Here is a 13,180-nt window from a genome sequence, read left to right on the forward strand (position 1 = left end):
CACTCCCAGAGACAGCCCCATATAGACGCGAAAGGAAAGATTGTGAAAGACGCCTCCTGAAGGGTGGGACGCTGAGGTCAGTCCCATCCCACACCAATTCAAACCAGTTATGGCCGTGAAAGTAACAAATTTTGGTTCTTAAGTATGCTGAATTATACGGATCTGTGTATGTGTTATAGGCTGTCGTGACGTATCTGAGGTAACATTTCCCAAGAACGCCACTTACTCTGGCCGTTTAGCGGCCAGAACGGTTTCGAAGCCGGAGTTCAGCCCTGCAGCCACAGTCAACCTGAACTCATCCTGTGGTTTCAAATAAGCATGTGTAGGAATGACAAACAATCCTTCGTCTAGATGACAATCAGGAGCTCCTGACCCGATTTATGTATTTATTCAGTCAACATTAAGAGCTAGGTATTGTGCCAGGCACTGGGGGATACAGCAGTGACTGAGAAAACTGCAAGGTCCTCTGGGAATGAGCACAAATACCCAATTGCCTGCTGGACACTTCTGCCCAGAGAGCTAACATTCATGTATCTCACAGTCAGTAAAAACAACACTAAACTTGTTGTCTCCTCCCACCCCCCTGTCAACCTGCCCCTTCTGTGATGCCTGTGTAGGAGGGGCACCACTACCCACCTCATTGCCTTCTTCTTTCATGCTTCACATGTAACCAGTCACCAAATGCTGGAATTCCACCAATTGAAAAAGGTCTTCATTCTTAGTGCCACTACCCCAGGTGAGGCCCTAATCATTGCTCATCTACATTGCTGCAACAGTATCCTGCCTGTCTACTTCCACAAATGTCTTTATCTTCCACACTGCTGCTGTTTCTTACATCCCTAAAGCTATGTTGTAATCATCTCAACAGGTTTCCTCTATTAGAAGATGAACTTGAGAATAAAGATCATAGCTCTTATGTTCTTTGTTTATCCTAATACCTACCATAGCAATTATCAAAAGTGTGGTCCATGGCCCTCTGGGGAACCCCAGGATCCTTTTAGGGTGTCTACAAAGTCAATACTCTTTGTAAAAATAGTTATTTGCTTTGTTACTGCTGGAATTGGCCCTGATGGTGTAAAATCAATAGTAAATCAAACTTCTGGCTTTTTACCACAAACCAAAGGCAGTGGCACCAAACTGTAGTATCAGTTATTCTTCACTGCCATGCACTTGCAATAGAAAAAATAAAATTGCCTATTTCACGTAAGAATGTCCATAATGAAATTGTGAACATTAATTTTAGTAAACTTTAACTATTGAGTACATGTATTTTGAATTAACTTGGTTTTTCACAGAATAGCATTTTTGCTTGCAAGAACAACTGACAGACAAACTGATGGTCACTTAGATTTGGATATTTGAGAGACATCTCTTGAAAATGTATGTAGTACCTTTCCTTGAAAGGTCAAGGAAAACCACTGGCAGTATTTGTTGTGATCATAAAATTAAAGCTTTCAAATAAAAGTTAAGAATTTCAGAAAACATATCTACTGTTGTGAACTCAACAGCTTACTAATTCTTAAGACTTTTCTACAAAGGAACATTTAGTAACAAATGAATTTTGTATAATAAAATGTGTCAACATATTGAATCTGCCTAATTCAATAAACTAGTATTTTCAAATCACCAATGCATGACAAAGTCATGCTTAAAACATCCATTCAAAGTACAAGCTAGACCAATAGATTTTCACAGAATACAAAAAATTCATTGATATAGTTTATAGTTTCTAATCATACATTGCAGCTAACTTTTAAGATACTACCACTTGTGAGGAAGAACATAATTCTCTGAAAAAGTTATTAAAGTATTTCTCACTTTTCCAATTATTCATCTCTGTGAAGCCAGGTTTTCTTACAATACTTCAACCAAAACAGAATAGATAGCATAATAGATTGCACAGAAAAGCACATTTGAGAATTCGACTGTGTTCCATTAAGCCAGGCATTAAAGAGATTTACAAAACTCTAAACCAGGGCCACCTTTCTAATTGTTTTTTGTTTTTGAAACTATTACTATATTCTAAAAGTGCATTATTTATGTTAACATGGCATTGTTATTTTTAATAATAAACATTTTCATTTCTCCACTTTAATTTGTAATACTGCAAATATATAGAGATAGAAAGATGTAAATATTTAACATATAGATTGACATTTAAAAAGAAAATTTTAGACTTCTCAATAATTTGTAAGATTGTGAAATAGTCCTGAGACCAAAAAGTTTGAAAACTGCTGACCTAGAGTATAAGGTTTTCAATTTTTGTTGTTTGTGGGCCTAAGTCCCATTCCACCAGTACTACCTTCCTGTGAAATTATTTTATAGCAAGACCTTTTTTTCATTAAAACTTCAAAGTAGTTCCCATTGTTATATAACCATAGCTTTTGTTATTTTAATCATATGGGTTTTCCAAGGTGATGTTTCAGAAACACATCATAAAATAAAAAGGGAGATTATTGATTCATCGTGGATTTGACCCTACTGTTTTCTTATTAGTTGAATATCGCAGGTAAACTTTTTCCTAGGCTGCCTATACTTCTCATCAGACCACTCTTTTAACATTATTGAAATTTAATTTAATTGTTGTGAACTAAGAGTGGCCTGAAATTGTGGATGATTGATAACAAAGCATCTGTGACCAAACTCAGTTTCTTTGTTTAAAATATTTTTAATGTTTATTTAATCAATAAGTTGCTTGACAATTAAGTTGGATAATTTCTTTTAAAATTTTTTTCCTTTATGTGATCTTTCTGAACTATTTGGGGGAGAATTATATTAAATTGACTCCTGAATCAGTGTAAATTGCAACCATTTCTCCAGAGAGCTCTTCCATCTCAGCTCAGTCTTGAGTCTCTGCTTACTTTCCCATGATTCGTCAATAAGATGCTGCTCTCTGACAGGAAGGGAGAATCCCTTAAAATTCCCAAAACTACACTATTGACATGTGAACTTACCTTTACAGCTTTACTGAAGCATTGTAGATAACAAAATTTTAGAACCCAAGAGAAAAACTAAAACCTCTTGTCATAATGCTAAATATGACTTTTCTAAAGTCAAAGGAAAAGAACAAAATGTTGTGGACACAGAACACTATTTGTCTAAAGTTTACTTCTCTGGTGCTCCTCAGTGAAGGGGCTTTCTTTAAACGGTGCTGTAAAAACCATTCCATTCAGGAGAACTCTAACCCCTGCCCACAGAGATTATTTCACTGTAGGATCCAAAGCCCACCCACATCCAAACCCCTACCCTAATCCTCTCCAGCAGGGCAATTCACAGACACAATTATGCAAAATATTTCTCTTGAGTTTTTTAGTAAGAGGCAGTTAAGCAAACTGTTCATTTGACACCTCAAGTCTAGACCCCTCAAGTCTGTACCAGTGCGAAACGGAATGTCCATCTTCATTTCTCCTCTAGTTTTCTGTTAACTTATTGGAGCAAACACACACACACTCCAAGGACAAATGTTTCTCAGCTCTGGGACAATGCAAAGCCAGGTAAAGAAAGAGAAACATTTTCCTAAATGCAGCTAAATTCACACAGATTTCCCTGCTCTTAACAGAGATAGCACTATGTATGCTTATGCGGAGAGAAGTGATTTCCCATTGTGCATCTTCTGGGTTTCAAACCATGCCCACTAGAGCATTTGAAATAATGGGACTATCTACTGCTGATGAATACTTTTCAGTGACACAAAATATCTGGCAGTAGCTTTGAAATAATATCTTTATAATTATAGGTCACAGCAAATTATCACTATCTATTTTTTCTTTGTTGCTTGCACTTTGGTGTCATATTCAAGAAACCATTGCCTAACCCAAGGTCATGAAGATTTAAGTCGTGTTTTCTTCTAAGACTTTTATAATTTTACATCTAATATATAAGACTGATCCATTTTGAGTTAATTTTTGTATGTGGTATGAGTTTGGGGTCCAAATTCATTCTTTTGCATGTGAATATTCAGTTGTGCCAGCCCCATTTATTAAAAAGACTGTTCTTACCCCATTGAATCATCTGGATAGCCTTGTCAAATAATCAACTGACTGTATATTAGGGTTTATTTCTGGACTCTCAGTTTCTGTTCCATTGATCAATATGTCTATCCTTATTCCAGTACCACACTTTTCTGTGTAGTAATACACACACATGCATAAATAAATAAGTGTATATTTATATAAACTTACAGTAATTGCTTTTGATGAGTAACTTCTAATCAACATTGCACACACACACACACACACACACACACACACGGTGCCAAAAAAAAGTATACACATTTTAAGAAAGGAAAAAACTATTAAAATTGTAATACTCAATATATAGCAATAACAAAGAATGAATACAAGTCACATTTGACTTCTGCAATTACAAGAGATGCTCAAAGTTGTTACCATCAGTGTCCAGAGATTTCTGAGTATGGGGAACTACTGCTTAAGCAACACTGACCATATCCTAAAGTGTATACATTTTTTTGGCACCCCTGGCATATATATACATATACATACTTATACAAAGCTTGGAATATGATAAAATGACTTTTAATGCTTTTTCAACTCTGTTAGGTAAAATGCCTATGACTCTAACAGTTAATTCCATTTATATTTTTAGGTTAACAAGATTCTGTCTGCCACCATCAGTAACAAGTACCAAATCTGTGTTCTCACTACGCTTGACCGGTGATTTGGCAGTTAGTGGTCATGGGTGTAAAGTATATTATGAAGGTAAGTGATGGCACCATTGCCTAGTTCAATGTAGTCAAACCAAAAATTTATAGGGTGGAAATGGAAGAAGAATCACCAGGAAGGAAGATACGGTTCATCCTCTCGTCTCAAATCTTGTCCTGAGATTCAACTTCTTATTAATCATTAACATATAATAAAATACTGGAATTAGTGTCCTTTAATGTTTTACCACAGTGTGCCTAGACAGAAGACAATCATTCCCTTAAATCTTCTTAGGAGATGTAGGGTTAGAAATTAACAAGAGAATCAAATGTGAGAGTAACAGGAAACTGATTTGAGATTTAAGCATTACAGAATCCACCTTATTCTCTGTGTTCTACCTCTCTGCCAGAAAATAAACTGGTAATCTGTCTTCTTTGCAAGTTACAGTCAAGAGATTAAAGTCCATTAAGAGACAAGCATTGATATCTTCCATTCTAAACCCCTTTACAGTCCCACAGATCCATTACCCCTTACCTACAGAGAGGAAAACTAAAAAGCTCTTGGAACTGAAGGTTTTTATCTAGAAGTTTGGTACAAACTCATTTGGCATCAAAATATGAACTGATTAGAGGATATTCATAATCTTTATTTATTCCATGTAGTGGGAGTACTCATATGTTTGGGGGACAAAGCCCCAGAAAGTAGTTTACAGGTTCTCAGCCTCACGTGGAAGGGTGCTGGCTCGGGTAGTAGAAGGCCATCAGCTGAGGCTGGTTGGCTGTCAGCTGTGGCCAATTCGCCAATTGGCCGCTAATATAACTGCTGCGACTACGGAGGAGAGCCGAGGATTGCCGAGGAGAGCCGAGGAGAGAGGAACAGAGTCGAGGAGAGTGGAGGAGAGTTGTCGGTCGGTTGGCAGAAAAACGGACAGCAGGTCGCACGGCCGGTTAACGCAGCCTCCAGTGAGACCGTAGCGGTATGACTCCCCTACCTATGGTTCCGTGGGTGTTCCTTTTTGGCCTCACCATATCCTGCGTTCTTGTGTGGGGAGCGGGAGCCGAGACCCCGCAGGCCTCCGCACACGACAAATGGCGCAGCGAGCAGGGTCTCCTGCACGACAGTGTTTCACTATAGAAATATTGTTTGATAATGGGTGGTACCCTACCTTTTGCTGAGGATGTTAAAAATGTACAGAATTTTCGTGTTTTTCCTTTTTAAGACGTGAAAAAAATTCTGATGGCAAAAATAATGTTTTCTGAGGGTTTCAGACAGCAATAGTGGACTTGTAATGTCTTTTCTATATGATTCAGTTCCTAGTTTCCTTACCCATAGAAATATCACATCAGATTTCAACTTCCCCAGGACCACAGGTATCGCACCAGGTCTAGTATAATCATAAGAAGTACACAAATACAGTAGTGGGATGGGGGGCGGGGTTACTTTCTAAATCACATACTAATTTAAAACATGATTTTGTTTTTGTTGCTGAAACAGAAATAGTTACTGGCTGATTAAGTTCCTGGTGAGTGCTCTCTTCCTGGCTTGCAGACAGCTGCTTTCCACTCTGTCCTCACATGTAGAGACAGCGAGCTCTTCTCTCTCTCCCTCTTCTTATAAGGGCACCAGGCCTATTAGATTAGGGCCTCTCCCTTATGACCTTGTTTAACCTTTATCATCTCACAGGCCCTATTTCCAAAAAACAGTCTCATTGGGGGTTAGGGCTTCAACACGTGAATTTTTGTCTTGATTACTGTGCCTTTGTAGTAAGTTTGGAATTGGGAAGTATGAGTCCTCTAACTTAGTCATTTTCAAGATTGTTTTGGCTCTTCTGGGTCCCTTGAGTTTTTACATGAATTTTAGGATCAGCTTGTCTTTTTCTGCAAAAAGCCAGCTGGGCTCGTGCTAGAGATTGTGTTGAATCTATAGATCAGTTTGGAGAGTCTCGCCATCTTAACAATGTTGTCTTACAAGCCATGAACATGGATGTCTTTATACGGTATTTATTTAAATTTATTTTAATGATGTAAAGTCTTCTGTTTCCAAGCCTTTCACTTCTTTTGTTAAATGTCTTCATAACTATTTTATTCTTTTTTATTTTATTATACATGGAATTATTTTCTTAATTTTACTTTTAGATTGTTCATTGTAATTGTATAGAAATACAAGTGATTTTTGTGAATTGATCTTGTATCGTGCTACCTAGCTGAACTTATTTATTAGTTCTAATAGTTTTTTAATAGGTTCATTAGGATTTTCTACATATAAGGAAGATTCTGTCATCTGCAAACACAGTTTTACTTCTTCCTTTCCAATATGATGCCTGTTATTATTTCTTTTTCTTGCCTAATTGCTATGACTTGAAGCTCCAGCACAATGTTGAATAGAAGTGGCAAGAGCACATCTCCTAGTCTTGTTCGTCATCCTAGGAGGAAAGCATTCAGCCTTTTACCACTAAGTATGATGCTAGCTGTGAGTTTTTTGTCGATGGCCTTTATCCGAATGAATTAGTTCTCGTTACTCTTAGTTCGTTGAGTATTTTTATCTTGCAGAGGTATTGCATTTTGTCAAATGACTTTTCTGTGTGTATTGAGATGATCATGAGGTTTTTGTTTTTATTAATATATTACATTGAATGATTTCCATTCGTTGAACCAACCTTATATTCCTGGAATAAATTCCTCATGGTTGTAGTATATAATCCTTTTTAATGTTGCTGGATTTGGTTTGCTAATATTTTGATGAGGATTTTTGCATGTATTATCATAAGGGATATTGGTCTGCCATTTTCTTTTCTTGTGATATCTTTGTCTGGTTTTAATATTACACTTACACTGCCTCATAAAGTGAATTAGGAAGTATTCCCTCTTCCGTATGTTGGATGAGATTGTGAAGAATTGGTATTAATTCTTCTTTAAACGTTTGGTAAAGTTCACTGGTGCAGTTATCTGGGTCTGGGATTTTTTTTTTTTTTTTTTTTTTTGGTAGGTGGTTTTGATTACGTATTCAGTCTCTTCTTGTCGGTCTATTCAGATGTTCTACTTCTTTCTTAGTTCTCTTTCTAGTAATTTGACATATATCTATGTTATCTAATTTGTTGTCATGCAGGTATTCATTTCTCTTATAATCCTTTTCTGTCTATAAGGTTAATAATGCCCTCCCTTTTGTTCCTTATTTTAACAAATGGGGTCTTTTTTTATTTTCATGGACACTATAGCTAAGGGTTTGACTTTTTTTTTTGTCCATTTTGTTCTTTCCGAAGACTAACTTCGGTTTTGTTGGATTTCTCTATTGTGTATTTATCTCCATCCTAATCTTTATTATTTCCTCCATTTTCTTGCTTTCAATTTAGTTTATCCTTCTCTTTTCCAGTGTTATTGTTTCCCAGTGTTGTTTATCCTCCTTTTCCATTAAGGTATAATGTAGGTTATTGATTTGAGACCTTTTATATTTTTTTAATGTAGACACAGCTATAAATTTTCCTCTAAGTTTTCACTGCATCCCATAATTAAGGAATTCTGTTTTATTGTGTTTTTATTTTAATTCACTTCAACATAGTTCCCCAAAGTTCCTCATTTCCCTTTGATTTCTTTGCTTGGCCATTAGTTATTTAGAAGTGTGTTGTTTAATTTCCACACATTTGTTGAATTTCTCAAATTTTTAAATTTTTTATTTCTACTTTCACTCTTATTTTGATTTTAGAACATACTTTGTATGATTCAACACTTTTTAATTCATCGAAACTTGTTTTATGACCTATCATATTTATGGTCTATACTAGAGAATGAATGTTCTATGTGCACTTGAGAAGAATGTATATTTTGCGGTTGTTTGTTGGAGTCTTTTATAAGCTTGTTAGCTCTAATTGGTTGGCAGTGTTGTTCAGGTGCTCTTTCTTTGTTGATCTCTGTCTAGTTTTATGCATTGTTGAAAGTGGGTATGAAGTATCAGCCTATAGTTGTTCAATTGATGAAATTTTCCCTTCAATTCAGTCAGTTTTTGCTTCATGTCATGCTTATATGTTTATCATTTTCTTCCTATTGGATCGATCATTTTATCATTATTACCTTTTAATATTAAATTCACCACAGAATAGTTTTACCTTGGCACCTTGAAATTGACATATGAATGTAATTCCTCAATTTTAACAACTTTCTGAGGCTTTATTTCACTATAGTTACTGCCAAAGTTCCATTCCCACATGAAGAAGGAATCAGATACACACAAAAGAAATACATAGCCCAGGAGTGGCAGCAAAGATGGTGGTAGTGGCCATGTGGGAGGGACTAAGGGTATGACTTACATAAAACAACTGGGCACTAGAAGTAGAGTAGTTATTCATACATACTGGATATTAGCTAGGAAGTGTTTCAGGACAAAACCAAAAATGTTTAATGCAGGAGAATTCAGATGGCAGAGTGGGAAGCACCAGGAATCTGCCTTCCATCTGGACAACAACTGCCCTTCTGGAATCTGTCTGATGTCTGTTTTGGAACTCTGGAGTCTGTTGCAGCCTCGGTGGTAAATTGCAGTTGATTTCGGTCAATTTCAGCTGTTAGCACAGTACAGCTACCCATATACCCCAGCCTAATCTGCTGGCAGGCAGCTGTGTATGTGTTCCTGGAGCAGCCTGCACATAACCTACAGGAGTGAGAGTGGGGAAAAAAGGACCCTGTTCTCCAAACATCTGGGATCTGAGCTCCTCTTATTGGCTACTGCTTCTGAACACAGAGGTGCAGACAGAAGGTGGGAGGCCATTGTTTCAGGATGCTCGCATCCTCTCTGGCTGAAGTAACTTCAAGAAGATTTAAAGGGCTGGAGCCTTCCTTCCGCCCTTAATTTTTTATCTTTTGGGAGCCAGGTATTAAAGACTAGGACAAAATTTAACAAAACAATGGCATATATGAGTAAAATTAGAAAGTCAGCACACATACCCAGGGAAAGACTTAGAAAGACCTGAGAAGACCTTAAGATTATACCCCAGGCTCAGCACAGACAACCTGCAACAATCAAAACAAAAAACAACAAACATGATTTCCAGAGTTACTATGTTATTAGATTCAAATGTCCATTTTTTCAACAAAAAAGTCACATGGCATGCAAAGAGATGGGAAAGTATGTATCTTTCAAAGAAAAAAAAATAAATCAACAGAATCTGTACCTGAAAAAGACTTGATCTACTAGACAAAGACTTTGAAACAACTGTCTGAAAAATGCTCAGAGAACTAAACGAAGATGTGGAGAAAATTTGAGAAGGATTGGTATTCTTCTTTAAATGTTTGGTAGAATTACCAATAAAGCCATCAGGTCCAGGGCGTTAGGATAAACAATTTCCTTTTGCTGGTATGTTTTTCCTTAAATTTTCCTTTCTCCATCATCAGAGTTTTTAAAATAAGTTTAGGGATAAAGGAAGCTACTCAGCAGCTGGTTGTAAGCCACTAAAATCTATGAGTCCAAGATATGAGCTCATAGTATCAACCAAGCCAATGAGACTCCTTTTCTAGAATATCTGGTACAGAGAAATAAGTCAACTCTTTATTTATTTTTATGGTGTGCCCCCAACAGGCATCCCAAGTCACAGAGAAGAGCCTGAGAAAATGAGGCTAAAACATAGACAAAAGCTGAAACAAGGGAGTAGCAAAGAATCCTGATACTGCTCAGTTTCTGAATGTAGTTGGGAAATAAAAACAGGAAAACTCTCATTCTTTAGGAAAAAATTTGCTAATTTTTGGAAAAAAATGTTAATTTCCTCTTTAAGAATGGAAGTTAGCTTCTTATCCATAATATTTATTCGATAGCCAAAAGAAAACGTCTCCCTCCAAAATGCACTTTTGTTTTGACAACTTTTCACAAGCTCCTTACAATCAAGGAAAATAAAAGTTTTCCTAGTGCAAATAAACTTGCTAGTTTAGTTTTCTGTTACACAAATCAAACCTTTAAACCTAAAGCAATTGATTTCATTGCTTTAAATATTTGTGGGAAATTGTTTAATTGTGAAAATTAGAGATAGTTTTGAATTGAATATTTATGTAAATTATTCAACAGGAAGCTTCCTAAGCTTTTCTTAAAGGTGCATTGTATTCAAAGATTCAAAAAATTGCAGTTTTATCTATCCTACTCTTCTCTTCCTAGTACAATAAAAATTTAATAACATGATTTCTAAAAGTTTTTGCCACCAACGTCTAAACACTGCAAGCTTTTTGTTTTGTTAAGTTTTTCTTCCTCACTGTTGATGCTAAAGCTACTTTCACCTAGGTCTTCTGTGGCTTTAGTTACATGAGTAGGGTTGCCTTTTAGCTTAACTAGATAGGGTTTTGATTCTTTGCAACTAAAAGAGTTTTAACAAAACAGCATTTGCTTGGTCTCATCCTCTCTACCTGGGGTCTTTTCCAGGTTATCAGAGGATGGCTATGATAGAACAGGATTCTAAATCTTGAGTCTTAGACAAACACCATCACCCTATTTCAAAATGACTAATAGTCTTTTTTTTGAATCCCCACAACAACCCTGAAAAATATTATTACCCCATGTAGTACTATTGATGCCACACTCAGATCTCCTAGACATATTTCTGAATACATTGTACGTGTCCTAATGTATGTACCTGTATCTCTCCGCCTTATAACTTTCTCTTGGCTAGACTGAGGCAGGCCAGAAGTGCTGTGGAACCCCTAGAAGCAGCCCTTAGCCATGATGAAAGAGAATTGAAGAGTAAAGACTCTAGTTCCCTCACTCATTAGATTGAAAAACTCTATGAGACTTGTTCTACACCCTCTCCCCAAGTTCCCAAGGGATTGAGCCCTACTTTGCCCACAATTACAAGCCATTCAATAATACCCCATCATTAACTTCCTTCCCTTTCTTGTCTTACTTCCCCACTGCTCTACTGGTAATTCCTGGGATCACCTCCCAATTAATTGATGTGTACCCAAGTCCTTTCTCAGGGTCTGCTTCTGGGGGACCTCAGTTTCAAATACCCCATTTTACAACTTAGGAAACTGAGACAGGTTAAGTAACATCACACCTATATTAGATATAGGCTCTGCACTTCAAACCCAGGATTTCCTGGATCCAGGACCCATACGTGTTGCCTCTCTGACACATAGCTTCTAAAACATAAGCATTTATGCTCATTAATGTATTACTGGATAAAGTACAACTGACATTCAAAGGTTTGCATTTCTGGCTTAGCACCAAGAGGCCCTATTCATGATCAGATCTATGTTTCTTAACCACTTCATCTTCCGTCGTTACCCACAAACCTCTTTCATCTCACAGTTTCATATTTGTGCTTTTGCAGTTCTTCTGCTGCCTCAAACAGCTGTTGGGTCTGGGTGTGGATTTTGCCCTACTGGCAAACTAAAAAGTTACCATGTTGCTATTTCATGTATATAGTAGCAGAAGTAAGACTCCTAAATCAGAGACAAAGGACTGTATGGCTGCGCAGCAAGTAACGTGTGCCATCCAACTCTCATGGGGCAATGCAATATGGACCCAAATGGACACCTCACATGGAGTGGGTTTTTATCACAGTTGAGGAACATTGAGCTTGGAAAGCTCACCATTTTATAGCAAGCAGTAAACAAGCCTGCTCTTTATCCTGGAGAGAGGCATTACCTCATCCCTCAAGGTTATTCACTGCAAACAAAGCCCTGAGAAGTGGCCCTGATAAAGAGTAGTCTGGACTCTGCACTTTTCATGTCTGAAACTAACAATTCTTCTGGACTCCACTTTTCACTCACTTAAACTGACCTGAGTTTCCATAACTTTGAATAGAAGGAGACCTAATACAGGTGGTTCAGAATATTCTAGACATAGTGCAGTTTTGTTACTTCTTTTTTTTCAAATTCAAGTCTTTTTTTTTTTTAATTTTTTTTAATTGAGTAAGGGGAACAGGACACCATTGGGGAAAAGTGTGCACCTCAAGGACCCCCTCCAAGTCAAGTTATTGTCCCCCCAATCCCAGCCGTGGAGGGTGCAGCCCAGCTCCAGGTCCAGCCGCCATTGTTAGTTGCAGGGGGTGCAGCCCACCACCCCTTGTGGGAGTCCAACCGGCAACCTTTGTGGTTGAGAGGACTGCATTCCAACCAACTGAGCCATCCAGGAGCTCAGCTGCAGCTCAGCTCAAAGTGCAGTGTTCAATCTTAGTTGCAGGGGGCGAAGCCTACCATCCCTTGTGGGAGTCGAGGAATTGAACCGGCAACCCTGTGGTTGAGAGCCCACTGGCCCATGTGGGAATCGAACCGGCAGCCTTCGGAGTTAAGAGCATGGAACTCTAACTGCCTGAGCCACCGGGCCGGCCCAGTTTTTGTTACTTAATAAAATAACTTTCTACTTGAAAGATATAGTAAACTTTGTGATGTGAGACCAAATTAAACAAAGGAATTGGTTTTGCAGGTTGGATTTAAATAGTATATATTTTGTCTTTGTTGTTGTAAGTGCAACATGCAATCCTGGTTTGCAACTATAAAGCCTAGGTCCTAATTCTCTATTTTTAAACTTTTTCTAGTATGGATAAGAGT

The sequence above is a fragment of the Rhinolophus sinicus genome, linkage group LG09, assembly GCF_036562045.2.
Source record: "Rhinolophus sinicus isolate RSC01 linkage group LG09, ASM3656204v1, whole genome shotgun sequence".
NCBI classification, from domain to species: Eukaryota; Metazoa; Chordata; class Mammalia; order Chiroptera; family Rhinolophidae; genus Rhinolophus; species Rhinolophus sinicus.